The sequence below is a fragment of the Artibeus jamaicensis genome, unplaced genomic scaffold, assembly GCF_021234435.1.
Source record: "Artibeus jamaicensis isolate MK-2021 breed Jamaican fruit bat unplaced genomic scaffold, CSHL_Jam_final contig_2790, whole genome shotgun sequence".
In the NCBI taxonomy this organism is placed as follows: domain Eukaryota; kingdom Metazoa; phylum Chordata; class Mammalia; order Chiroptera; family Phyllostomidae; genus Artibeus; species Artibeus jamaicensis.
This window is the reverse complement of record NW_026521616.1, coordinates 4,340,593-4,365,855: the sequence shown is the minus strand read 5'-3', so window position 1 is coordinate 4,365,855 and position 25,263 is coordinate 4,340,593. Positions and strand designations below refer to the sequence as shown.

Here is a 25,263-nt window from a genome sequence, read left to right as displayed (position 1 = left end):
ACAGATTCTCCCCGTCTACGGTTGGAATGTCCCCGGCGATCTTTCTGCAGCAGGAACAGACTGACCACAGAGGAGCTGTTGTGGCGATTTCTCCGAAGTCTACGTCAAGTCGTCCCACTTTAGCCTGCACGGCCTTCAGAAACAGGCAGTCTTAGTCCCCAGTGATTCCAAGTCAATGGATGGGAAGGTGAAAGTATCCGTTTGGAGGGCCATAGCTGAACACAATAGTTTAGCCAACTAGAAAAATTCAGGCTCTAGTCCAGTTTATAGGCAGAAAAAATTTAACCAAAACGACAATGAACAGCACTAGAAACTAATACGCACAAAGGAGTATTATAACTTCTACTGAAACAACCTTCTCTCTAAAATGACGCTCATTTTTATCAAAGATAGCCATATAAAGACTAAGTTATTTGCAAAATAACTCTAGTTTCAATAAACTTGGCCTGATTATTCCTATAAGTCCAGCAAGAATAGTCAACCCCATAGGCTCTTTAAAATCTGCTTTGTTGGAATTTTTCGTGAGGAATCTTCAGATGGAAACTTAAAGTCCTCTTGAGGCTAAGGAACCGAGCTGCGTACTTGCCGTAAGACTTTGCCTGCAACAACTACAGAGCTGGAGTTAATTCCTCCCTCCTCAAGGACCCCAATATACCCTGAGGTTCTCTCTTTGCATTTCCCAGTGAGTGCTCTTTGTTCTTTACCTGAAAAGAACACTGCAAACCGAGGTTAGCGAGGCATCAGAAGTAAGCTGAATCAGGGGACTTCCGCCAAGATGGAGGTGTGGGTGGAAACACTGTGCCTTCTCACACAAGCAAGTTTAAAAACAACAAAGTTTTAGCAACAAAACGCAGCCAAAACACAGAAAATTGAACTATACGGAAGTCCGACAACGAACCACTCAGCCAGACCAGTAAGAGGGGCAAAGCCAGCAGCAGAGCAGGGTCGGCCAGAAAGATCCCCCGACCCAGGTGCGGGCAGTGGTTGGCGGATCCCAGGCGTGGGGTAGCAACGGGTAGACCCAGTGAGGGCGCAAGGTGGCAGGGTGACCTTGCTCACACATTTACGCAGAGATAAACCAGCAAAGGAGTGAGCAATGAGACAGACCGCACAGGTCCCAGCGGCGGGAAGCAGCAGAGGGGATTGCTATTGCCCCTCTCTGACCCCACCCCCACATACAGTGTCACAACCCAGCAATCTGGGTGGCCCCGCCCTGGTGAACACCTAAGGTTCCCCCTCCTATGCATAACAGGAGCAAACAAACCAAAACATAGCTCAAGAAGAACTCAAAACCCCAGAACCGATAACTCTAAGCGACCAAGAAATAGCCAACCTTTCAGATGCACAGCTCAAAACACTGGTGATCAGGATGCTCGCAGAACTGGTTCATTTTAGTCACAAATTAGAGGAACAAATGAAGGCTAAACTAATAGAAATGAAGGGAAATGCACAGGAAACCAATAGTGATGGAAAGGAAACTGGAACTCAAATCAAGAAACTGGGACCAAAAGGAAGAAAAAAATGACCAAACAGAAAAATATGAAGAAACAAGAATTCAAAAATGAGGAGAGGCTTAGGAACCTCCAGGACATCTCTAAACGCTCCAACATCCGAATTATAGGGGTACCAGAATGGGGAAGAGGAACAGCCACCAGTGGAAAACTTATTTGAACAAATAATAAAGGAGAACTTCCCCAAACTGGCAAAGGAAATAGACTTCCAGGAAATCCAGGAAACTCAGAGAGTCCCAAAGAAGGTGGACCCAAGGAGGAACATACCAAGGCACATCATAATTACATTAGCCAAGATTAAAATGAAGGAGAGAATCCTAGAAGCAGCAAGAGATAAGGGGACAGTCACCTACAAAGGACTTCCTATCAGACTGTCAGCTGATTTCTCAAAAGAGACCTTACAGGCAAGAAGGGGCTGGAAAGAGGTATTCCAAGTCATGAAATCCAAAGACCTACAGCCAAGATTGCTCTATCCAGCAAAGCTTTCATTTAGAATGGAAGGACAGATAAAGTGCTTCTCAGATAAGATCAAATTCAAGGAGTTCATCATCACCAAGCCCTTATTATATGAAATGTTAAAGGGACTTATCTAAGAAAAAAAGATAAGAAATATGAACAGTGAAAGGACAGTAAACTCACAGTTATTAACAACCACACCTAAAACAAAAGCAAACTAAGAGGACAGCTAGATCAGGAGTGGTCTAGCTGAACCACAGAAATGGAGATCACATGGAGGACTAATAACAGGGGAGTGGGAGGAGGAGAAGGGGGGAGAAGGTACAGAAAATAAGTAGCATAGATGGCAGGTAGAAAATAGACAGGGGGAGGGCAAGAATGGTAGGGGAAATATAGAATCTAAAGAACTTGAGACACATGGTCATAAACTAAAGGGGGGGAATGTGGGGGAGGGGGTGTGCAGGGTGGAGGGGAATGAAGGGGGAAATAGAACAACCGTAATAGCATAATCAATAAAATATATTAAAGAAAAAAAGAAGTAAGCCAAAGCAAAATGAGAGTTTGGTTTTCTCTCTCTGCTGAAAGGACTAATGGTCTGCTACTGATTTTGTGGAAAAGTCTTCTGCCCAAAGAGCAAAAAAAAAAATGTTTTATTAAAATAGTTAGTTTTTTGATGTCTTAATCAGGTACTTGATTATTTAAGAAAACAGAATCTCAATAATAAGAACTACGTTTTGCTAACAATTATATAAACTTCTGTATTTTCTTTGAAATCTTTCATTGCCACTTTGGTTAAATGGATAATTAAGTATTGCTTCATACTGACTTATGATCCTCTTTAGTCAAATGTCCAAACCTCTTGTTACAGTTTGACAAACTTCCCAAAATTTAAATGATAAATTCGAGTCTTGACCTGAGAATAACTTTGGGGTGTTCTGTAAGGACCCCTGAATACCTCAAAAGATCTGTTTTTCTAGCACCTTCAGATATCAGTTCCCAACAGCAAAACAACCCACACCCAAGGCTCCCAGTCCGGGGCCCTCCCAGCATCTTCTCCTGCCTCCTGGATCCCATCCTTGGGGCTTCCACACCTGGTCCCAAAGGGTCTCGCTGGCCCCCAAACCCCTCTGCAATGCAGACCCTCCTCCTCTCCCAGTTAACACACCCTATGAAGGTAGGTTGGACCCAAGAGTCAGAGCCTCACATTCTGCTGTAATATTTATAACCCAGAGCAACCTAATTATAACCCCAAACTATAAGCCCTTACATTTTAAATTTTCTCAAAGGATCTGTTTTAATTCTTACAGCATCCTGTGTTGTAAGCAAGGCAGAAACCCCCCACTTACACTTGGAGAAACTGAGACCCAGAGAGGGGAAGTGTCCCATCTGAGTTCCTCAGTGAGTCAGGGTGGAGTCAGCACTGGAACCCAGGCTCCTGGTGTGGCCCCCTCCTGACCCCGCCCCCACGCCGCTCCCCAGCACTCTGGGCCACAGCAACCCACCCCAGTGCTCACGTCCCTCACATCCACAGCTGCCCCGCAGTCCTTCACAAGCAGGGTTTACAGGTGGGGGTGTGGCCCTGGGAGGGCGGGGCCTATGGCCTGGGCAGGGCTGAGGACAGAAGATAGGGCAGTGGCTGTGACACTGAACCTTTCCCTTTCTGTGTTCCAAAGACCCCAGGTTCTCCCTGGCACCTCCTCTCCTCCTTTTCCTCCCCTCCCCACCCCGTCAGCTTGTGTCTCCCTGGCCTCCAATGGGGATTTAAAATAACCATTCACAAGATTCTGCTCACTGCCTGCAGTGGACCAGGGCTCCAGAAAGCCATAATTTAGTCCCCAAGCAACTGATATGCCATGCCAGCTGACAGCCATCCCCAGATGACCCCCATCCTAACCTTCCGACCCTTCTAGGAAGCCCTGCCATTCCCTTGAGCTCACTGAGCCCCCACCTTCATCCCTGCCGTGGACAAAACACCTCAGTCATTCCATAAGCACCTACTGAGCACATGCAATGTGCCAAGCACAGCCTCCCTTTTTCGGCTCCACACCCCTCACAGAAGGGTGGGCCTCTAAGGACACCATGTCACAGCGTGGGCCCTGCCCTACACACATCCAAGCCCAGCCTCACATACTGTCCCCAACCAGGAAGCAAACTAGGTGATTCAAATCCAAACCCCCACCCTCAGGGCAGCAGCCCCTTGGCCTGATCATCGGGAAGCGCCTATGAGCACACACAAGGCCACACGGTGCCACCCCTGGCATTGTCTCACCCTCTCTGTCCTCCTCTGCCAGATGTGGAGCACCCAGAGGCCCTGCCTACCAGAGGATGGTGGCAAAGTGCTTTCGGAGAGGAGAAAAGGGGAAACGAAAAGCTGCACACACACGGGATGGAGGACTCAGCCTCAGGCACAGAGCCCGCCTCTTCCCAGCCCCCCCCCCCCGTGCCTCCTTCCCCGTCTCCCTGGCTTCTCGTGCTGCCCATTAGCCCACCAGCGCCTACACCAGCACAGCCCCCAGCCACCCTCTCTGCAAAAGTGTGAACCTGTGTTTGACAACGCCCCAGGCCCAGAAGCTGAAAGGAAACCGATAATGAAAACCACTAGACCCTGTTCCCCAGCTGAGGAGAAGCTGTCAGCAGCTGGTAACCAGAGACAAGCTCTGACCTCAGTGTTCTGGCCCCCTCGTGAAGGAAACATTTGTTCCTCGTCCCAGACAGTAGCTTAGTGGCAAAAGGTGGTCCAGAGGGCCAGGCAAGAGACTGTAGCCCAGACCCTGCAGCTCAGGCTGGGACAGAGCCAGGGCTGACTGCCCTGGGTGGGGGGCCAGAGGGGAGGGGCCTCTAGGGACAGGCCTGCCCCCTCCTCTCACAGCTCACCCCTTGCAGAGAGGAGGCAGCTCCAAAGGTCCTCAGGCCACAGACTCCTCCTGCCACCAAGTCACAAAGATGGTACAGACGGGAGCAGCACAACACACCTGCACAGAGAAGAGCACACACGGGGACAGACGACCAGGGGTAGAGACTGGCACCTGCTCAGAAACAGAGTGTGCACACATGGTCACACGCAGAGAAACGCCCACCCAGCCAGGCACACACCTCACCTGTGGACCCACAGACCAGTAGCTGCAGGCATGCACACCACACAATCTTGGACACACACACGCACCGTCATCACAGAGTCACCTACACATGTATGGGAGCACATGACAGACACACACACTCAACCCGCCACCCACCGCCACACTCACACCGCTTCAGCTCTGACCTTCTGAATTCCCTAGAAGGCTGCACCCAGCGGACAGCCCCTCAGGGGCTCACAGTGTCTGATGCCCCTCCCAAGACCCTCCCTCTCCATCAGCTGGGCATCTGAAAGTGCCCCTGCTGACCCGGGGTTCGGGGACAACCTGAGCTCCCTCTTCCCAAGGTATTGGCAGTGCTCAGTGAGACTGCACACCTAAGTAGCCCCCACCCCTGCAACCACCGCCCCCCGACCTGTCACCCACCATCCGAAGCCCCCAAAAGACACGCTGCGCTTCCTGCCAAACATGGTTGTGGCCACAGGGCCCCAGGTCCCAGCAATGTCCCTGGGGCTGTTGGCAAAGTGGCCTCAGTGCAGCAGCAGCAGCGGGGTCAGCGGGCCACCGATGTAGGGCGGGGTGCCCAGCACAGCACCTCCTCCAAGGCCTGCCCCCTCAACCTATACTTCCTGTGCATGAGGCCACAGGGCTAGGAGGTGTGTCCTACGTTCCGGGAGGCACCAAGACAGGCAGGGGACGTTGAAGAGGACAGCTTCCCCACGCCCAGAGGAACCCACAGCTCCGGAAGGGGATCTGCCAGCAGATTACACCACAGCCCAAGTTGGCAGCTCAGCCCCAAACAGAACCCAGAGGAGGGCTGAGGATCCCTGCACTGGGCCTGGCTGGGAGGCGCAGGGAGTCCTGCAGACTGGGCCCCTCACACCCACTGCCTTCCTGCTCCACATGGCTCAGCACACACCAGAAAAACCAGCCCCACTAGTGCAGTGACGCCTGCACATGTGTGGCACAGGGGCACATGTGTGTGCACACACCTGTGTGCAGGTTTTGCAGGTACACATAGGTGTGTGCATACTCACATGTGTGTGTCATTAGCTACGCACATGCACAGGTACTGTGTGCTCGCATTCAGGTTCATACAGACATTACCAGACACCTGAGACACCTGCACATACATACCATGTACACATGCAACTCCCCATCAGACACAGGCTCACACGTGGATGCAGACGCATGTGCCTGCATGTGTGCACATCAACATACATGTACAACTCAGGCACGCACTCAGGCTACACGCATGTCTACAAGGTACATTCTCGTGTACCAGACACGGGCACGGATTGCACTGCCCAGACCACCCCCAAGATCTAGACAGAAGTCAGCAGTGACACTTCATGCCAGCAGTGTGGGAGGTGGCGCCTGCGTATGTGTGTGTTTGTCCTTGCACTGGCGCCTCTGCGTGCACCGGTGCTGGCCACCCCAGGCGCACAGTAGGCACTCACCGAAACAGCCCAGAGAGGGCTGTGGCGCACACGCCGAGGCAGACTAGGGCAGGCGGACCCATGGGAGTGCCAGGCCCCTCTCGCACCCTCTCAGTGGGAAAAGGAAATGAAGCCGCTGTGGCTACCACATCGGCCTCTCTCCCAGGCCCACCCTCCCTGCAGTTTCCTGTTTGGGGCCCGCTGCCACTCGGGGAGTCAGATCCTTGCGGTGGTGCCAGAGGGCCACCCCAGGTTGTGGACAAATGGCACAGACATTTCTATTTTCTTGACTCCTCTGCGGTGGGGAGCTCTGTGGGCTATGGGAGCAGCTTCGAGGTCCTGACCCAGGTCAGGGCTGTGGGGGGTAAGTGTGGGGTCCTTTCCTCCAAGACAGCGGGCCTCTTAGCAGGAGCCCAGTGGTTCTCAGCTCAGGCCACACCCTCCAACCCCACCCACCTGGAAGGAAAGGATCATGTGGCTCACCCTCCGGGTTTGCATCAGACCCCCAGCTCCCTGCTGGATGTCCACTCCACACCCAGACCTCTCACCCCCACTGCCGCCCACACCCCGGCACCCTGGATACCTTGGGTCCTGACTGCCCTGCAGCCACTTGGCCTCTCCATGAGCAAAACAGCTCTGTGCTCCATCCGCCCTGGGGGCAGGGGCACCTGGCCAGCCCTGGCCAACCAGGACATCCGCCCTCCTGGCCCCAGAGCCTGGTTCAGGAGTGGGCAGGAGACCTAGGCAGACCCAGCAGGACTCACTCCCAACACATTCCCCCCACTCTCGCCCCTAGGGCTGCTAAACCACAGGGTGGAGAGCACAGAGGAGGCAGGGGTGGGGGGAGGACTGACGCAGACAGGAACGTGACAAAGGTCAGGGTTTGAGGACAGCATCTGAGCTGCAGGATCCAGCTGTGCTGAGAGGCAGGGCGGAACCCTGGGTCCCTCTGCTCCTAACACCAGCAGGAGGTGGATTTCTCTCCCTCTCCATTGAGGAAGTCCTGACTAAGATAAGAAGCTTGACTCGTGAAAGAACTGGGGCGAGAACGAGCAGCCCAGCAGCAGCTGGAGGCTGAGCCCCCTCGGGAAGGCCGACACTGACCCCTGGCCAAACACTGCACCCTGCGCCCAGGCACCAGGGTGAGCCAGACACAACACTCAGTCTCCACCCAGGGGCCCCATGGGTTACTAATAACAAAGTTCCTTTTGCAAATCACCTTCCTTTTTATCAGTTAGAGAGCATTCACAGCAAGCCCAATATTGGAATGTATTTTGATGTGCTTTCACATGAGAGAAAGAGGTGGGTTTTCTGGACTTCCATCTTATCTCTACACACATGTGACCGTGCATGCCCAGTGTCCATCACGTGTGTTCTAGGGGAAGACACAATTGAGAGATGCTCTTGTAGAAGCCCTCCCAGCCTACAGAGATCCCGTGCGCACACACCGGGAATGATGCAGGCCCGGGCCCAGGGAGCGACCAGGCAGGGAGAGGAGGAGCAAGGCTTCAGCTGCTGCTACCGAGGCCAGATTCTCGGCCGGGGGCTCTGGTCCCTGGCACAGCAGCCACAAAAGACACTGAGCCATGAGACTCAGACACCTGGCTGAGGAGCAGCAGTGGCCTGGCTGCGTTGGCAGGGAAGGGCACAGAATTCACAGTGCCTTGGACTTCCCTGAGGCCACTGCGATTTGGAAACTTTAGAGAGCCCAGGAGGGACCATTCCCTCCTTGCTCCCCAGAGTTAGGGCCTGGAGAGAAGGGAGAGCCCCAAAGGGCTTTTCAGTTTTATTCTGTAAGTTCTGGAGGGGGTGAGGCCCCCAAGTTTCAGAGCCGCGTGACCTCCAGCAGTTCCCTCACCATCTCCTGCATGACGTGGGTGGCTGCCGTGAACCTCACAAGATCATAAATGAACGTAAACACTTCTCGCAGGGCTCCCACACTGTTATGGGAGCCGTTACAATTACTATCTGTTACAGTCCCGGCCCCTCCCTGCTCAGCTCCCTGCCACCCTTGCTCTGACCCCGCCTCTGTGTGGGGTGGGTAGCAGGGGGTCCACGGGCTCTCTGGGAGAGACTGTGAGCCAAGAGAAAAGAGAAGCACTCTGAGCCAGGCCCTCCGGCTCCCGTCAAGCACAGCCCAGCTTCCTCCCAGACCTCCGCTGACTCAGCGAGGCCGGAGGGCAGAGCGGACGTGAGGACAAGCTGTGGGAACAGGGGAGCCAGGGCCAATGCCTGTCTCTGGGAGTTTACTGTGGACCAGCCCCAAGCTAATAGCCTACTCTTTACAATCTCCCAAGCCCTCTGAGATGCTAGCACTGTTATCCCACTTTACAAAGGGGGACGGTGTTGCTCAGAGAGGACCTTCACAAAATTTAGCGGGCACAATGGTGACACAGCTAGGTCTGACACCAGAGCCCGGGTTCTCAGCCACTGCTCTGTACGATGAGCAGCGTCAGCAGGTGCCACTGACTCTGAAACCTACAGAAATGCACAGCGGAGGCAGTGCCCGTGCACAGATGGAAGAACTGAGGCCCTGAAAGGGTAAAGTTCAGCTCAGCCACTGGAAGAGAACAAGGATGAAATGGCAAAGAGCCGGTGCCAAGTCCTCCCAACACCTGGCCAGACAGGCTCCTTCCCTCCCAAGGTTGCTCCTCAACGCTTCCGCAGAACCTACTCTGAAACACAAGTCACAAGGCTCTAGCTTCTCTGGTGGAGGCCTGTGGGTATTCCTAGTGCCACTTGAAGGGGTAAGTCTCAGCCAGAGTCCCAACCCCAGGGCAGAGCTCCAGGAGACCCACCTGGCTCTCTGGGCTCTAGAGGAATGTGGAGCCGAGAAAGCTGGCTGGGATCAGAGGAGGCAAGGCAGCCAGGCCCCTGCCAGGAGCCCCTCCATCGTGTCTGTGGGCCTTTGAGGGCAGGAGGGAAGGGGGAGACAGTGTGGTTTCCTCTGCTGGGGCAGCTCTGTCCTCACAGCCACCCCAGGGAGCTGAAAGATGAGACAGACAAGCTCCCTTCCCAGGCGGGGGGCTGAGGCAGTTACTGGAACTCAGGAAACAGATGCCCCGAGAGAGGCAGGCGCTCTATCATCTGGCCTAGGTCCTCTCCACTCCGGGCAGCATCAGTTGGCACCAGTGCCACCCAGATGGGGCTCGGCTCTGCTCACAGCTCGACCACTGAATCACCTTGAGCAGGTCCTGTACTCTTTGGAGGGTTTCAGCTGAGCTTTCCTCAAAGAAGAGGCTAGATTAGCCTCTGCTTCCTTTACAAGCCAGGTGAGGACTCGGGACAGTGGCAGAGAAGGACACTCTGATCACCAGAAAAACAGGGCGCAGTGGCACTTAGAGCCAGCAAACCCACAAAAATTAGGAATTCACACCTCGGGATGGAGATAAAATGACAGATTGCTCCCCCAGGCTCACTATCTCAATGACTAGGCTGACTTTCCTACTGTGCAAGTTCTAAAATGCAAGATGCTGACCAAAAAAGAAGAAAAAAAAACCCTGCAGGACAAGTGCTTGTGGAAACTGGGTTCCCGGAGCAGGACCCAACACGGGGTCGCACAACCCATTCCGCTCCATCCGACAGTGCCGGCCTGCCGGAGGGCTACTAGCAATGCATGGCGGCGGACAAGAGAAGCTACAAAATGTACCGTAATTCTGTAAATGTTATGCAATAATAAGGTATCGCTTTTGCCCATCAGATAGTAAAGGTTAAAAAAAAGTGCTAATGGCATGAAGATGTCAGGAAACCGGTGCGGCTGCCACTCGTTCGCTGACATTTGGCAACATCTTTCAAAAATTTCAGTGCGCATACGCCTCATGCCAATGTTTTTGTTTTTAGAAACTTATTCCACAGGTAAACTCGTACAAGGTGATAAGATCTCTGCACACGAGTGTTGATCATATCACTGTTTGTAACAGCAGAATACAAAAAAGTAACCTGAGAGACTGCCATGTAACACTCCCCCACCCCCGCCGTGGAACAAGCGTATGAGCTCAGTAGAACTCTACGTGGCCACTGGAAAGAGGGAGGTAGAATTCATATATGCTATTACATAGCGATGCCCTAAAGACTCTTGAAAACGAGATGTAGAACAGCTCACAGAGTAGAATCCCATGAGTTTAGATGAATATCTAAATTCTCATACTTGCCTAGACAATTTCCAGAAGGAAATGCAAGCGATGGTCTGAGATTGCAGGTCACCTCTGAAGATGGGGCTGGAACTGGAAATCTCAGGGGAGGGACTTTTTACTCTATGTCCTTCTGTGCTACTTGTTTTTTACCATGAACATGTTATAATTTAGAGATTAAAAAGTGTTAATTATGCCCTGGCTAGTGTGGCTCAGTGAATTGAGCGCCGGCCTGTGAACCAAACAGTCACCAGTTTGATTCCCAGTCAGGACACATGCCTGGGGGTTTCAGGCCAGGCCCCCAGTGTGGGGCGCACAAGAGGCAACCACACGTCGATGTTTCTCTCCCTCCTTTTTTTTCTCTCTCTAAAATTAAATTAATAAATAAATGAAAATATTTTTTAAAAGAGTTAATTATATGGATGGTTTGCTCTGAAAGGAGGGGGAAAAGAGGGGGAAAAGCTACAAAGGCTCATTTCTTTAAAAAGCTTCTTTAAAACCTATTTGGAGCTCAAACTGACCCCTGATCCCAGTCCTGGGACCACCTCTTCTTATGCCGGAAAGGGAGGACCAGCATCTCTTCCTCACGGCCTGACTCCAAATGGTGTTGCCATCCACTCTGCTTTTGAAACAAAGCTTGTGCTTCAATCTTAAAAAAACCTCAAACGAGAGCAATATACAAGTTTGCTGGAGGAAATTTGGCAATACAAAATAGAATCCTTACATGCATGCCAGCCGGGCTCCTAGAATACAGATCTTGGCCCATTTCTGGATGTGAGTGTTGGTGTTACACGTGTGTGTCAAGTTTGTGGGAATTCATCAACCTGAATGCTCACAATCTGTGCCCTTCTCTGTATGGATAGTATGCTTTGAAAGGGTTATTTTAATATGCATGCCTTTTGACCTGGCAACTCCATTTCCAATTCCACACCATCCCACAGGAAAAAACTCACAGATGTGAGCCAAGCTGTACTTTCAAGCGTCTCTACCACATTATTGTGATAATTATGAAACACTGGGGACCACCCACGTACGCAACAGGAGGGGGCAGGTTAAAGAAAGACAGCATCACCCAACCACCTCTCAGCCAGTACAAAGTGGGTGTGGAAGCTCAGGTAATGGGGAAAGACTTACAGAAAATCTCAGAATGAAATGAAACAGGCTGGCTAATGTGCTCAGGGCCATACTGTTCAGGGCACAACATTAAGGATCATGACTTTTTTTCTTCTTTCTGCTTTTCTGAATTTTATAAGTTTTCTTTAAAAAAAAAAAAGGCCACAGACACCATTTAAAATGACAAATAAAAGGAAACAAAAAGAGATAAAAAAGGGGAGGGCCTGGAGTTCTAAAATAGCGGTTCTACCCTGGTGGGTGCGGCTCCAAAGGTTGGCCTGTTGCCCCATAAACCAAAAGGTCAGGGGCTTGATCCTTGATCAAGGCACATGCCTGTGCAGCCGGTCAGGGCATGTGTGAGAAGCAACCAACTGATGTTTCTCTCTCACATTAATGTTTCTTTCCCTCTTTCTCTACCTTCCCCTCTCTCTAAAATCAATAAGCATGTCCTCAGATGAGGATTAAAAGAAAAAAATGTGTGGTTCTAAATGCACTGGGCATGAGAACCACCTGGGTCTTACATAGCATGGGGTCCAACCCAGCCCTGCTGCGTGCCAACAGTGTGACTTTAGGCAAGTTACTTAATGTCTCTGTGCCTCAGACCAGACTCCCCATCTACAGATGGGGATGTTGACAGTACCGACCTCATAGGGCTGGAGGGGACAGTGAGTTAACACATGTTAAGCCTTCAGAGCTGGGCCTGGCTCAGACCTGTAGTCGTGTTACCTAGTGCGGCTGCTCCAGTTCTGATTCCATCGCCCTGGGGTGGGGCCAGGAAATCTGTGTCTTTAACAAACTCCCCAGATGATTCTGATCCAGGGAGAAATACTGGAATGAAGTCTACTACAATACTGCCACTATCACTGGTAGCCCTAGAGTCTTCTGTAGGAAGTCTTGGGCACTAGCTGCTATCTAAAGGGGATCCTTACTAAAAGCGACCACAAAGCCAACTCTTCGCTCTCCCTCCATCCAATTGGATGGCTCCAACCCTCCCCTATCACTGCAGACTCTCACCTGCATACTTTCAGCATCAGGATGGGCCAGAAGGTGGACATCGGCGCCCTCTACAGGTAAGTTTGGTAGTGCAAAGAGGTAAAGGGGGAGTGAGTCCTCCTGCTGGTATTTCTTAGGATGGCAGCCACATTGCCCTCTGGCAAAAGGGATTGAGGGATGGGGGTAATTCTCTGTGTTGCAGGAGATGAGTAACAACCACTTGGTATCAGAACACCTGCGTTCCAGCTCTGGGTCTGACGCTTAATGTAGTTGTAGGGAAACCACTTAAACTCCCTCCGCCTCACTTGTTTCATCTGTAAAGAATAACTGATCATTTCAGGAGAATCTCCCATTACCCAGATATACTATAATTTTTATTTCTTTTAGTCCTTACCTCAACCATGTCCTTCTTCCTGGAGAGAAAATAAAGCCTCAGAGAGGCTGAAACCCACCCAGTGTCACAGAGCTGGTAGGTGGTGGCAACAGAACTGAAACCCAGAAGCCCTGCCTCCAGCCACATTGCATTCTCACAGGGGAGGCTCAGTGCAGAGCAGGCTTCGAAGAGGGCAGTGCTAGACGTGAGGCAACACCAGGCTGGGCTGGCGCAAACCCCGTGATTCTTCCTGGGCCTCCTGCCAACGCCCAGCTGAGGGGCAGCCCCAACCTGGGCCAGGATGAGCAAACCCTGAGATCCCTCCCCCACGTGTGCAGCCTGGGATGGGGAGTCATACTTCTGGCAGATGAGCGGTGACTCAGGTGGAGGCAGGTGGGGGGGACACAGGAAAGGCAGGGAGATCCCTTAGACACGGTTTTGTAAAAGGCCTGCAGCTCAAACACAGCATGTTCATGATTCATTTATCCAAATTTTCCTGGATAAAGATGGGGATTCTAGCAGGGTCTCCCCCAAACCCCCCCAGGCCCAGAGAAATCCTGCTGGGGCCCCAGCATCATGGTGTCTCTATCAAACTTGTCCCTCAGAAGGGCTGACTCCAAATGACACAGTAAATTGAGACAGAAAAGGTCTTTTGTACTCACGGTGCCCTTGTTTCTCCCCATTACTACCCCCCAGAAGGGCTCTGCACAATAAGGCACCTCCTGTATGACATGAGAGAGGGTGGGGAACTGGGGCTGGACCCTGTCCTTTGGTGAAAATCCGAACCTAGACCTCACCTGTGCCAAGGCATCCGTGGGTGGGAGTGAGAGCACTACTAAAGGAATACCCTCACGGTACATACTGATGGTGTCCCCCACTTCAGAGATGGGGAAATTGGGGAACAAAGAGACTAAGTAATTTGTTCAAGGTCACACTCCTAGTAAGCAGCTGTGGTGGGTTGCATTTCCCCAAGTGGCCACACCATCCCACAATATGTCCCCCATATCACGTGCTCTTCCCATCATGTGACATTGATACCCCTCCGTTAAGAGGTGGGGGATTGCCCTGGCCAGGTGGCTCAGTTGGCTGGAGCATCATCACATACAACAAAAAGCTGTGGGTTGGATCCCTGGTCGAGGCACATACCTAGGCTGTGGGTTTGATTCCCCGGTTGGGGCGTATACAGGAAGCACCCACTGTTACTTTCTCACATGGATGTTTCTCTCTCTCTCTGTCTCTCTCTCTCCCTCTCCCTCCACCTACTTCCTCCTTCTCTCTCCCTCCCCCCACCCCATCCTCTCTAAAACCAATAAAACATATCCTCAGGTGAAGATTTTAAAAAAGAGGTGCAGTGTGGATCTGTGTGGACCCAGCAGAAGTGGTGCCGCCTCATTCCTACGACCAGGAAAGAAAAGGTGAAATAGCTTCCGCCCGGCTCTTTCTTGGGATTCTTGCTCTTTAACCAGCCACTGTGCCGTGAGAAATCCCAGACAGAACCCAGGGAGACGCCTGTGTGGCAGCGAACTGAGGCCTCAAGCCAGCAGCCAGGATCAAACGCCAGACACGAGAGTGACTGAGCCTGCAGACGACTGCAGCCCCTAGACTTCAAGCCACCCTGATGACAGTGGCCGAGAAGAAACACGTGTACCCACCTAGCCCTGCCCAAATTGTGGGTTCCTGGGCTGAATAAATGCCACCATCATTCTAGACCAAAACCTTCTGGGTGGTTACTATGCAGCATGAGATACCAGAACAGTGGAAGAGTCGACACGTAAATCCAATTGCCTGGCTGCAGGGCCTGTGCTCCCTGCCACTCTGCGGTGGCCCCTCCTGTGCGAGGGACAGTGGAGGGGAGGGCGTCAGACGTACCTTCCCGTGTTCATTCATTCTTTCATCAATTGTCTGTTGTATCCCTCCTGCCTTCCAGGCTCTCTACTGAGGCAGAGGCTATTTCGGTCAACCAGATGGACAGTTCCCTGCCCTGGAGGACTTAGGGGGTGGGCAGGTGGAAAACGAAAGAGGGCCAACGCTACACAGGTGTTTACCATACGGTGACATTATCAAAAGGGACCGGCGGTGAGGAGCCCTGTTTACAGAGAGGAGCTGGGACAGCCTCTCTGAAGGAGAGAATGAAAGGATGAGATGGATCCGACTTTGTGGAGTGGGGGGAAGATCCCTGGTTGGGCGGCTCAGTCGGTCGGAGCATCGCCCTATACACAGAAAGGTCAGGGCCAGGATGGGGGCCAACCGATCAACGTTTCCCTCTCACATCGATGTTTCTCTCTGCCATCAATCTCTCTCTTCCCCCACCCCTTCCTCTCTTTCTAAAAATCAACCAACATATCCTCCAGTGAGGACTTAAAAAGAGAGAGAGTGGAGGAAACAGCAGTGAGTGTCAAGAATAAACCTGGGTTCACTCACTAGCTGTGTGACCTCGTAGAAGTAACCCAGCGTCTCTGAGCCTCCACTTCCCATAGGATGGAGATGCTTCCAGAACCCACCTCGCAGGATTGTTGTGAGGAGCCAGTGAGCTAATACACGTGCACTGTGCGGTCCAGGGCCGGGCACAGGAAGAGCCCCATAAATGCCCACGACTATAGCAACAAGGAGTATGTGGAGGCCCGGCCCCCAGGGGGACACCCAGAGACCACTCTGCCCCCGCCAGACACTCCCCCAGCCACAGGGCAGAGGCCATGGACAGCAGGGCTGGGAGAGCCTTCACACTGCTACACTGGTGCCCGAGCTTCTGAGAGAGGGTTGCAGGGGGAGGGTGCACGTGTCCTGGAGCATGCTGACACACAGCCTAGCTTCCACCCACCCCTGCAGCCATCCTGACTCATCTCCTCAACCCAGGGCTCACCCACCCGCCCCCTTAGCTCCGAGCTCCAAGGATGCAGCTGGAGGTTGGACTGGCTGTCCCTTCCATGCCCTGCCCCAACAGCAGTGGGCACCCATGGGGGAGAAGCAGCTTCCTTAAGGCAGAGGCAGGGACAGGGACAGGAAGCCTGGAGAGAGGGCAGAACCAGGCAGGGCATAGGACCCAGGGTGTCGGGGTGGGGGGGGCCAGAAAATCCCTCTGGGTTAAAGTATCACCTGCCATCAAACAGGCACACCCTCAAGGACTCTGGAGAGAGCCTGGTGCCACACACACACCCAGAGAAAACAAGAACAAGCCGGAGCACCCAACAGTGCACATGGAGACATGCTCGAGGACCCACACAGAGGCACACACAGCCACCCAGCAGCAGGGCCTGCAGGGACACAGGTGCACAGCTGTGCACACACAGGCACACCTCACTGTGCCTGACAGCCTGTCCTCCCTTCTGCTATTGCTCACTACCAGTCATCTGATCGGCAGGCCCCCCAGTGCCTGTACCTGATGCCATCTGTTAACCCAGACCTGGCAGGGCCCAGCCAGCATGCCCAGCAGGGTCCAGGAAGAAGTCTGACAGCCTTGGACTTGAACTAGGAAGAGGGTGGGACACCAGCCAGCCCTGAGAGCAAGGTGCAAGTCCAGAACCCACGAGTGGGCAAGGTTGGGGGTGGGGAGAGCTCAGAACAGCCTTGTCTAGGGCCAGGTCCCCCAGAGCATGGGCCTTGCCTCAGCAACCCACTCACCTCGGGAAGCCCCTACAACTGGCACATCTTTGTTTTTAATTATTTTAATCCTCGCTCAAGAATATGTTTTTATTGTTGGAGAGGTTGTGGGGAAAAGGGGTCCTTAGTCCACTGTTGGTGGGATTGCAGACTGGTACCACCATTATGGAAAACAGTATGGAATTTTCTCAGAAAAATAAAAATTGACCTACCTTTTGACCCAGCAATTCCACTGCTAGGATTATATCCTAAGAATCCTAAAACATCAATATCAAAGAACCTATGCACCACAATGTTCATAGCAGCACAATTTACAATAGCCAAGAGTTGGAAGCAACCTAGGTGCCCATCAGTAAATGAATGGATCAAAAAATTGTGGTACATATACACAATGGAATTCTATGCTGCAGAGAGAAAGAAGGAGCTACTACCTTTTGCAACAACATGGATGGAACTGGAAAGCATTATGCTGAGTGAAATAGGCCAGGTGCTGAAAGACAAATACCATATGATCTCACCTTTAACAGGAAGCTAAACAACAAAACAAACAAGCAAGCAGGAAAACAAAAACAAAAACAAAGACACTGAAATAGAGAACAAGGGGACAGTGACCAGAGGGGAGAAGGAAGGGAAGTTAAGGGGAAGAAGGGGGAGGGATTTGAAGGAACAAATAGGAAGGACACAGGGACGAGAACTAAGGGGGGTGGAAATGGGAGGGAGGTGGGGAGCAAGGGGCGGGGGAGGCTGGGATGGGAAAAATAGACAAAAAACTGTACTTGAAAAATAACTAAATAAAATTAATTTTTAAAAAAAGAATATGTTTTTATTGATTTTACAGAGAGGGAAGGGGAGAGAGAGAGAGAGACATTGATGTGAGAAAAACATCGACATGTTCAGACCAGGGATCAAACCTGCAACCTAGGTGTGTGCCCTGACCAGGAATTGAACCAGCCACATTTTGGTGTCTGGGAAAACTCTCCAACCAACTGAGCCACCTGACCAGGGCACTGCCTCACATCCTGAGCAGATGAAGAGGAATCCCCTTATGACTATTCGAAAGCCCCAGTGGGTTGTGGCAAACCTCAGGGGAAAAAGTGAAGCATGGCAGGCTGAGGTCAGACTCGAGGCAGAACTTCCCACTAGAGAAACACCAAAGCTTTGAGGAAGGTGTGAGCAAGAAGAGCATGCCATCTGGCTCCACGAAGATGCCCTCTTGAAAAGAGGAGAAGGTGGATGGGTAGATTGCTGTTTTTGTTTTTTACTAAAAATGAAATGAGGCCCAAATTGCAGGGGTCAAGAGGAGTCTTTAAATGACAATAAAGACAGTGGCTGCTGCACTTTCTAGCCCAGGTGCGATCTTGCCTGTAGGCCAAGGATGGACGCAGTGGCCTTTGTGTGCCAGCCTGAGCCGCCTGTGCATGAGCGAGAGGCAGCTGGACACCCTCCCACTGCTCAGCCTCTCCCCGAGGGGGTGGCACGTTGCTCAGAGATGGGAGAGGGTAGGGAGACAAGGGCCACCATGGTACCATGGCAACAGGCCTTGGCAGAGACTCGTCCACGCCTTCTCCAATCACCTCTCACAACAGAACCTAAGTGTTTGCAGACAGCACTTCCCCTGCCAAAGAGGATGGTGGCCTGGGAGGGACAGGCAGACACCTCGGGGAGGAGAACGAGGAGGCTTACAGGTACCGTACCCTGAAATATGAAGCCTACTCTCTCTGGCTTATGCCCGAGCAACCCCCCAACTAATTCTCAGCCACTGCCTCCCCTCCTTCATGCCACCCCATCATCACTCCCCCGCAGGCCCAGCCTGACCCCACCGTCCCAGACACCCCTAGTCCTTGCACCAAGGCTGCCCAGCTCACCCCACAGTGCTGTTTCCTCCATCGTTCTCGGCCACCCGCTGCCGGTCCTTTCTCCCCTCCCCTCCTGCCTCCCATCTTTTCTCGCCCTCTGTCCCATACCCCTGCCCTACCTCCCACTGACTGTGGCCCAGACGGGTGCCCACGGCCATCTGCCAGCTCCAAACGCCAGCATCCATTCTCCCTCCACGCCTCCCTCAAGCACCTGCTGCTGAGCAGCCTGCTGGTCCCCTCTGCCTGCTCCTGGGCCCCACGTCCTCCGGGGACAGACCCTGGCAAGAGGCATGTCGAGGAGCCTGCCCAGGGGCGGGGCACTGCTAGCTCCCATTCACAGACTGTTAAACAGACCCTTCCAGGGGGCCTGGGAGACAAGGCCACAGCCCCAGGAGGAACTGACCAGGTCGGCTGTCTGGGGCTGGAGCCCCAGATTTCACGAGCAGGAGCAAGGCCTTCAGTGGTCACCTCAGCCAGCCTCCTCTGCCACTTGAACAAACCGGTACCTGAGCCACCACCCATAACACGTTGTCTTCCCAAATACACAGAAAGGCTCCGTTCATGGAGCTCTTGCTAGGGACCCATCATCATGTTCAAAATTTAACAAATATCTTATTTTAATGCTCACAACCCCCAAATATGGAAACAGAGGTTCAGAGAAATTAGGTGATTTGCCCAAGGTCACGCAGTGTGCTGGACACCTCAGTGTGCCACTTCAAACCCTCTGGGCCCCAGCTCTCACTCCAGCCTCTTCGGCAACCACCGCTGAGTTCCCCGCTGGCTTCCAGCCACAGCCTCCGCTGCCACATAGCAAAGCTTCATTCAGGGCCACGCGGGCCTTCTCCGAAGCCGCAGTGTGGGGCCTCACACCCGAGTGTCTGGAATCTCACAGGAGTTCATGTCCATGGGGGTATCCTTGTCCACTGAGGGACTGAGCTAGTGGATGACCGCTCCCCTGTTTTTCTCTCCGACAGGAAACGCATTCCACAGGCTCCTTGAGAGGGCAGCTCGGGGCAGGGCGGTGGCGATAATAAAACAAATGCGTCCCCATGCTGCTTTCCCTGTCTCTCCTCCGTACCTCTCGCCCCACCTAATCCCCTAGGACCACTTCCCAAGTCTACTTCTTGGGTTCTGCTTTGGCAGAACACAGGTGAATTACAGCAGGGAGCGTGGGAATGGGGGGGGGGGGTGGCACGCTGGGATGTGGACCCAGGTCTGAGTGACAACAGCCATTATGCTCAACCACTGCGCTGTGCCATTGCCACCACCATCTGACTAGGGTCCCTTCCCCTCAAGTTCAAGTCATTCTGAACCACTGGAGTTCAGCCACATTTCATCCAGACAGGGTTGAGGGAAAGAGGGAGGTGAAGGTGTGGGGGTGCCCGCAGCAGAAGAGTCCTCTTCTCTGGAACTGAGGCCACCTCCCGCCAAACTGTCTCACCACCCTGGGCTGAGCAGCAGTCCCAGCTACATGGAGCCCGGCTCTACCCAAGTTTAGCATCTGCCTCTGCCCAGAAACTTCTGTAGCTCTTCACCTGCAGTCCCCATCCCAGGCCCAACCAAGCCCCCCAGACACCACCCCACCCCGCCCCCAACATCTTGGAAGAGAGGGGGGACTTGAGGTAGATTTTTAAAGCCTGAGTGGCCAGATCTAGCAGCCACCCACCTTGACCCACCTTTGGACTCAGAAAACTCAGGGCAGGCGTGGAGGGGAGGGCAGAGCCTCCCTGGACTCCTGCCCAAGTTGCAGAGATGGGACTTTGCTGGGGGAGATGATGTCTTTCGACCTCCCAGCCCCAGCTGGGTGAGCTTTCTGTTTATACCTCACGGCCCCAGGAAAATTGGGGGGAGGGGGCCTTCCCCCCTCAATGGGAAACTGAGGCCGGTGGGGCTAAAGGGGCAGCCCCAGGGTCACAAAGCAGGGAAAAAACTAGCGAGTCCTGGTGCCCAGCCCAGGACAACCCCATTATTCCCTGTGAAGCCGCTCTGACAGAGGCCGCTCAGAGGCAGAGCCTTAATTTGGAGCCCAAACCCCGCTTGCGTGTCAATGCCCTTCAGCTTGTTAGGAAGGGTGTAGAGGGAGCTATAGAAACAGGGGAAAGCAGGATGTCCCCGCTGCAGGTCCAGACAGACGCTCACGTCTGGCGGTGGCAAAGACAAGTTGATTCTACCCAGTTCCGAGATCCCCTGAACACATCTGCCCCGGACCGAGCCCAGCTGGCTCCCCCACACCCACCACCGGGTCTCTCCCTAGGGCTGAGCATCTACTGGAGGCTGGCCCTGCCCCAAGGGTCCACGAAGGCCTCTCGGTCAGCACCCCACCATCCTGACTCCCCTCCCTGTGACAGGCACAAGTTGGAAAAAAGATGGGGTGGCATTTGTGACCTTTGGGCGGGGAAGGGAGGGGAACAAAACAACCCAGCCCAGCCACAGGGTCCTCCTGAGGTCCCTGGCTTTTTCCTTCTACCACCACCTGTGAACACCCACCTCTGACGTCCGCCTCAGGCAGCTTCTCTGGCCAGAGACTTTGACAGGCGCTGAGCGACATTCAGGCAGGCACGCTCAGCCCTCTCCCCGGTGTGCGTGCGCAGTGCCCCGCCGGCGTGCGTTCTGAGGACAGCCACCCCACCTCCCAGACACAGCCTGTTACGCCAAAGCGCTGTGTCGAGTCGCAGCACGGAGCTCCCACACGCCGATATGGACTGGGTTTCTCTTTGCAAACACACGCATTTACACTCACAACATACACCCCAACCCCACGTTCAGTCACACCCAGGACTCGCGTCCTGCTCCAGGCTGACTATGGGATTCACGCCCAGCCCTGGACCTACTGACCTTCTGTGACGCCGCCGCCCAGGTTCACTCCGAGATGCGGACCGAATGTCAACAGCCAGTCGCGGCGGTTGTCTCCGCCTGTGCGCCCGCCACAGCGACGTCCGCGGTCTCCATCCGGACCCAGGCCCCCTCCTCCTCCCCCGCGGCGGGCCGCTCTCGCCGCCCGCCCCGCGCGTGCCCCGTCACCGCGGCGCGCACACGCGCACAGCCCGCTGCGGCTCCGCACGCCCCAAGCAGCTCTCGCCTGCAGCTGCGGCGCACCTGGGGGGCCCGCCGCCCGCCAGTTTGTGCCCGGCCGCCAGCTGAGTCGCTCCAGCCGCCGCCGGCTGACTGCGGGCCGCGCCCACCTCGCTCTCCGGTCCCCGAGACACCGCCGCCCGGGCCGGCCGCCGCGCAGCTGCCGGAGAGGGAGTGGGAGGGCGGACGCCGGGGCAGACGAGGACACCGGGGATGGGAGGGGGGGATACCGCGGATCCTGAGCGCAGCGAACACCATCCGGACTGCCCAAGGCGGCTCCTCGGGAACAAAGGCGCGGCCGGGGCCGGCGCGACCGAGGGACCCAAGGGAGAACGGCGGGAATGGCCCACCTGCCCAGAGAAGTTCCCGGAGGACGGAACCCCGAGGCAGGACAGTGGGCAACCGAGGCGCAGGCGGATCCATGGGTTCCTGGTCTATTGAAGACGTTCTAGGGCCATCCCCAGCTCTCAGAAGGGTGGGACCTGGGAGGGGGGACGGTGCTGTCTGCACTTGGAAGTGGGAAGAGTCAAGGATGCCAGAACTCTGAAACTGCCCCTGCCTTGGACCTGGCAGCCTGGAGCTTTCATTCACTCACTCCACACAAATCTCCTCAGCTTCGTCCAAACCAAGGCATACTCATGAATTTGAAGGGGCTGAAGGGACGAAGAATCTTCTAGGCAGCCTTTGGGTTGCCCAAGTCTCTTCCTCCGTAACCTCCGGGAGGGCAGCCTCTGAATATGGGGTGCGCGCCCCAGTGATGGGACACTCACTCCCTCAGGGGGCTACCTACCTGACCTCAGGCAGCGCTCCGAGCTAGAAAGCCCTGCCTTTCACCACCGCAAGTCGGCCCTGCTTCTGTCTGCCGGCCAGGCCTCACTCTGGCCACAACTGAGTTCTGCTTCTAGGGCCTTGTACTAGCTGTTCCTCCCGCAGGGATCCTCTTCCACCCCATTTCCTGAGCCCTTTCCCCACCATCCATTCAACCAGCACCTTTTCCACGTGGCCACCCCGCTGTGTCCTTCAGGACTCAGCTTGCACGTCACTTTCTCAGAGAGAACTTCCACCTCTCCCGAAGCTCCACATGCCCACTGGTCATTCTTTATCTTGGTGCCCTGTTTTAGTTTCTTCCTCGCTCTGAAAAGTTCACTCTGAAATGTCCTTGTCCCTGCGGCTACAGTCTGTCCCTCCCACTAGAAAGTGTGCCCCGTGGAGGCAGGTCCTTGTCTGCCTGGAAACAAAAGGCACTATAACCCCAGGGCCCGACCTGCAGCAGGTGGAAGGAAGAAAGGAGGTGGGGTGGCCAGCCCACAGTCTGAGTCCCTTCAGCAGTCTGGTCCATCGCCCCGAAAGGCAATCTGCTCAGCCGTTCAAGGGTAACATCTGGCACAGTATTGGCAGAGGAAATGTGTGCAATTCCCATCCACCAATAAATGAACGGAAATCAAAGGAACATTCCACTGAAAGTCAGAGACTCAGAGCAGAGCAGCAGGTCCTTCCCGCCCTCGCTCTGCACTCTGCCCTGAGCTCTTGCAGCTCCGCATGCGAGCATTTTCTTAAAACCTAAGTCATGGGGCCATACCCAAGCGTCTGGTCCACTGGACCCCTCGGGCAGCTCTGATCCCTCGCCCTGCTGCCCAGGTGCAGACAGGATTGGAGGCCAAAACAGACTTCTCCCCCGTCCCTGCTAAATGGTACCTCCTACACCTGGCAGGACCTGGAATCCAGCCCCCAGGGCAGTGTGGGTCCCAGTTCTGACATCTCAGCTGTTGTGATGGTGCCAAGTTCCTGCCATCAGCAAAGGCACCAGCATGCTCTCCACATCCTTCCGCACCACACCACTCACAGACATGCTGAGCAGGACTCAGCCAGTGGCAGCTCACTGGTCAACCTCCCTGTCCGTGTCATCTCCCAGCTCATGTTCCTGTGTCACCTGCAAGGCTTTGTGGGAAGAAAAGAACCATTTATCGCTGGAACTCACAACTCCTACTCCAATACCCATCTTTTCTCTACATTCTTTGAAATCCACCTCTGGAATCCAGGGCACCCATTCCCTCAACACCAAGTGTTCTCAGGCGGCCTGAGTCACCTTTCCCAAGGTTCCTGTCATCTCCACATCACCATCTAATGATTTTTTCCTCTTTGGGCAGAGTTGGATCCAGAGTACCACTCATCTCCCTGCTTCCTGGACCTTCTGAAATCATCAGTGAGGTCACAGGGAGCAGATGCACTGCTCTCAGGCAACTGAGGTTCCGGGCAGCTGTCTGGTGAGGTGAAGCCTTCCGTCACATCTACACTGCATCCCCGCAGCGAGTGTGGGAAGCTGTGGCACAGGCACCATCCTGCTCTCCGGCTGCCCACGGCGCCATGATGCACCACCCATTGACATCACGTCCATCCTCTTCCCTTCAACCACCCCTGGAGGAGAGACCTGTTCGTCCTTGGTGTCAAGAGTTCTGCTCATTTAAAATATGATACAAAGAAGTTTTGATGGGGAAAGTGATAAGGAAGATCCAGGGTTCGGTCTGGCCAAAGCCTTGGGAAGGGATGTGGCGGCAGCAGAGCCACCCGGGAGATCTCTGTAGAGGCCAGTAACACTGGTCACACCTGTGTACACTATGAGCAAAAAGTGGGCAGGGCCCTGGCCGGGGGGCTCAGCTGGTCGGAACATCACTCCTTATGCCAAAAGGTTGGGGGTTTGATTCCTGGTCTGGGCACCTATGGGAAGCAACCAATCAATATTTCTCTCTCTCCCTTCCTCTCTATAAAATCAAAAAACATATCCTCAGGTAAGGATTTTTTAAAAACTGGGCAGGAGCCTGGGAACAGGAATCTAGGCCAGGAAAAGCCGTCATCTCCCAGCTCATCACAAGAAAGGCTGGGCTGCCTCCACCCAGGTCAAAGCAGGGGCTGCCCAGCAAATCTGGCTGCTATTTTCCCACTTGAAGAGGAACCAGTGGATTTCCTGGCTTTGGGACTCTCTGCAGGCAGCCCTTCACTCCAGACTCACGATCTTCCTCATAGACAGAAGACTATGGTCATGCCCATTTTACAGAGGGGAAAGCAGAGGCAGCGAGCTGCCTCTAATCATTCAGTGCATTCTAGGCTGGACAAACTCTTTCCAGAACCCATGAGGCCTCTCCACGAATGAGGGCAAGTGTTCCCCGATGCAGTTTTAGGGACCAATGTGGCTACATAAATGCCACCTGTGGGGGCCTGGAGTCTGGCCGAAAAGTGAAATTTAGAGCCGTAGATCAGTTTACCTGGAAGGAGACTCAAGGTCAGCACGGCTGAGGATGCGATGGTGCTGTGGGCTGTAGAGCCACTGGAAGGCTGTCAGCGTCCTCTCCTCGATGCGGAAACGCCCTTCCTGTACGTACCTGCGGGACAGGAGACAGTGAGGAGGGAGGCAGGCAGGGCGCCGCAGAGCTCTTCTGGGGAAATGGCCTGGCTTGCTGCCAAAACATGGATGTGAGGTACCTGTCCCAAATACCACCCCCTCGCTTATCTGCCGGAGAGCCTTGTTTCCAGGGGCCACAGTGAAAATTCCCTGAAGAGGAGGCCATGACAGGAAGCAGGTTTCAGTCAACGGAAAAGCGTTTTAAAAGTTGATCGTTTGAAGTTGAAAGGAAGCACTTGGAAGGAGTGAGTC

The 25,263-nt window shown here is 54.0% G+C and overlaps 1 protein-coding gene across 1 annotated transcript in view; it reads right to left on the bottom strand.

Moving 5' to 3' along the window:
* RAP1GAP2 (RAP1 GTPase activating protein 2) overlaps positions 1-24,896 on the bottom strand; it is a 203,587-nt gene extending 178,691 nt beyond the window's left edge. Inside the window, exon 1 of the mRNA XM_053662728.1 lies at positions 24,875-24,896. The gene's annotated coding sequence lies outside the window, so the exon portion shown is untranslated. The remainder of the gene's footprint in view (positions 1-24,874) is intronic.
* Positions 24,897-25,263: the final 367 nt, after the last annotated feature.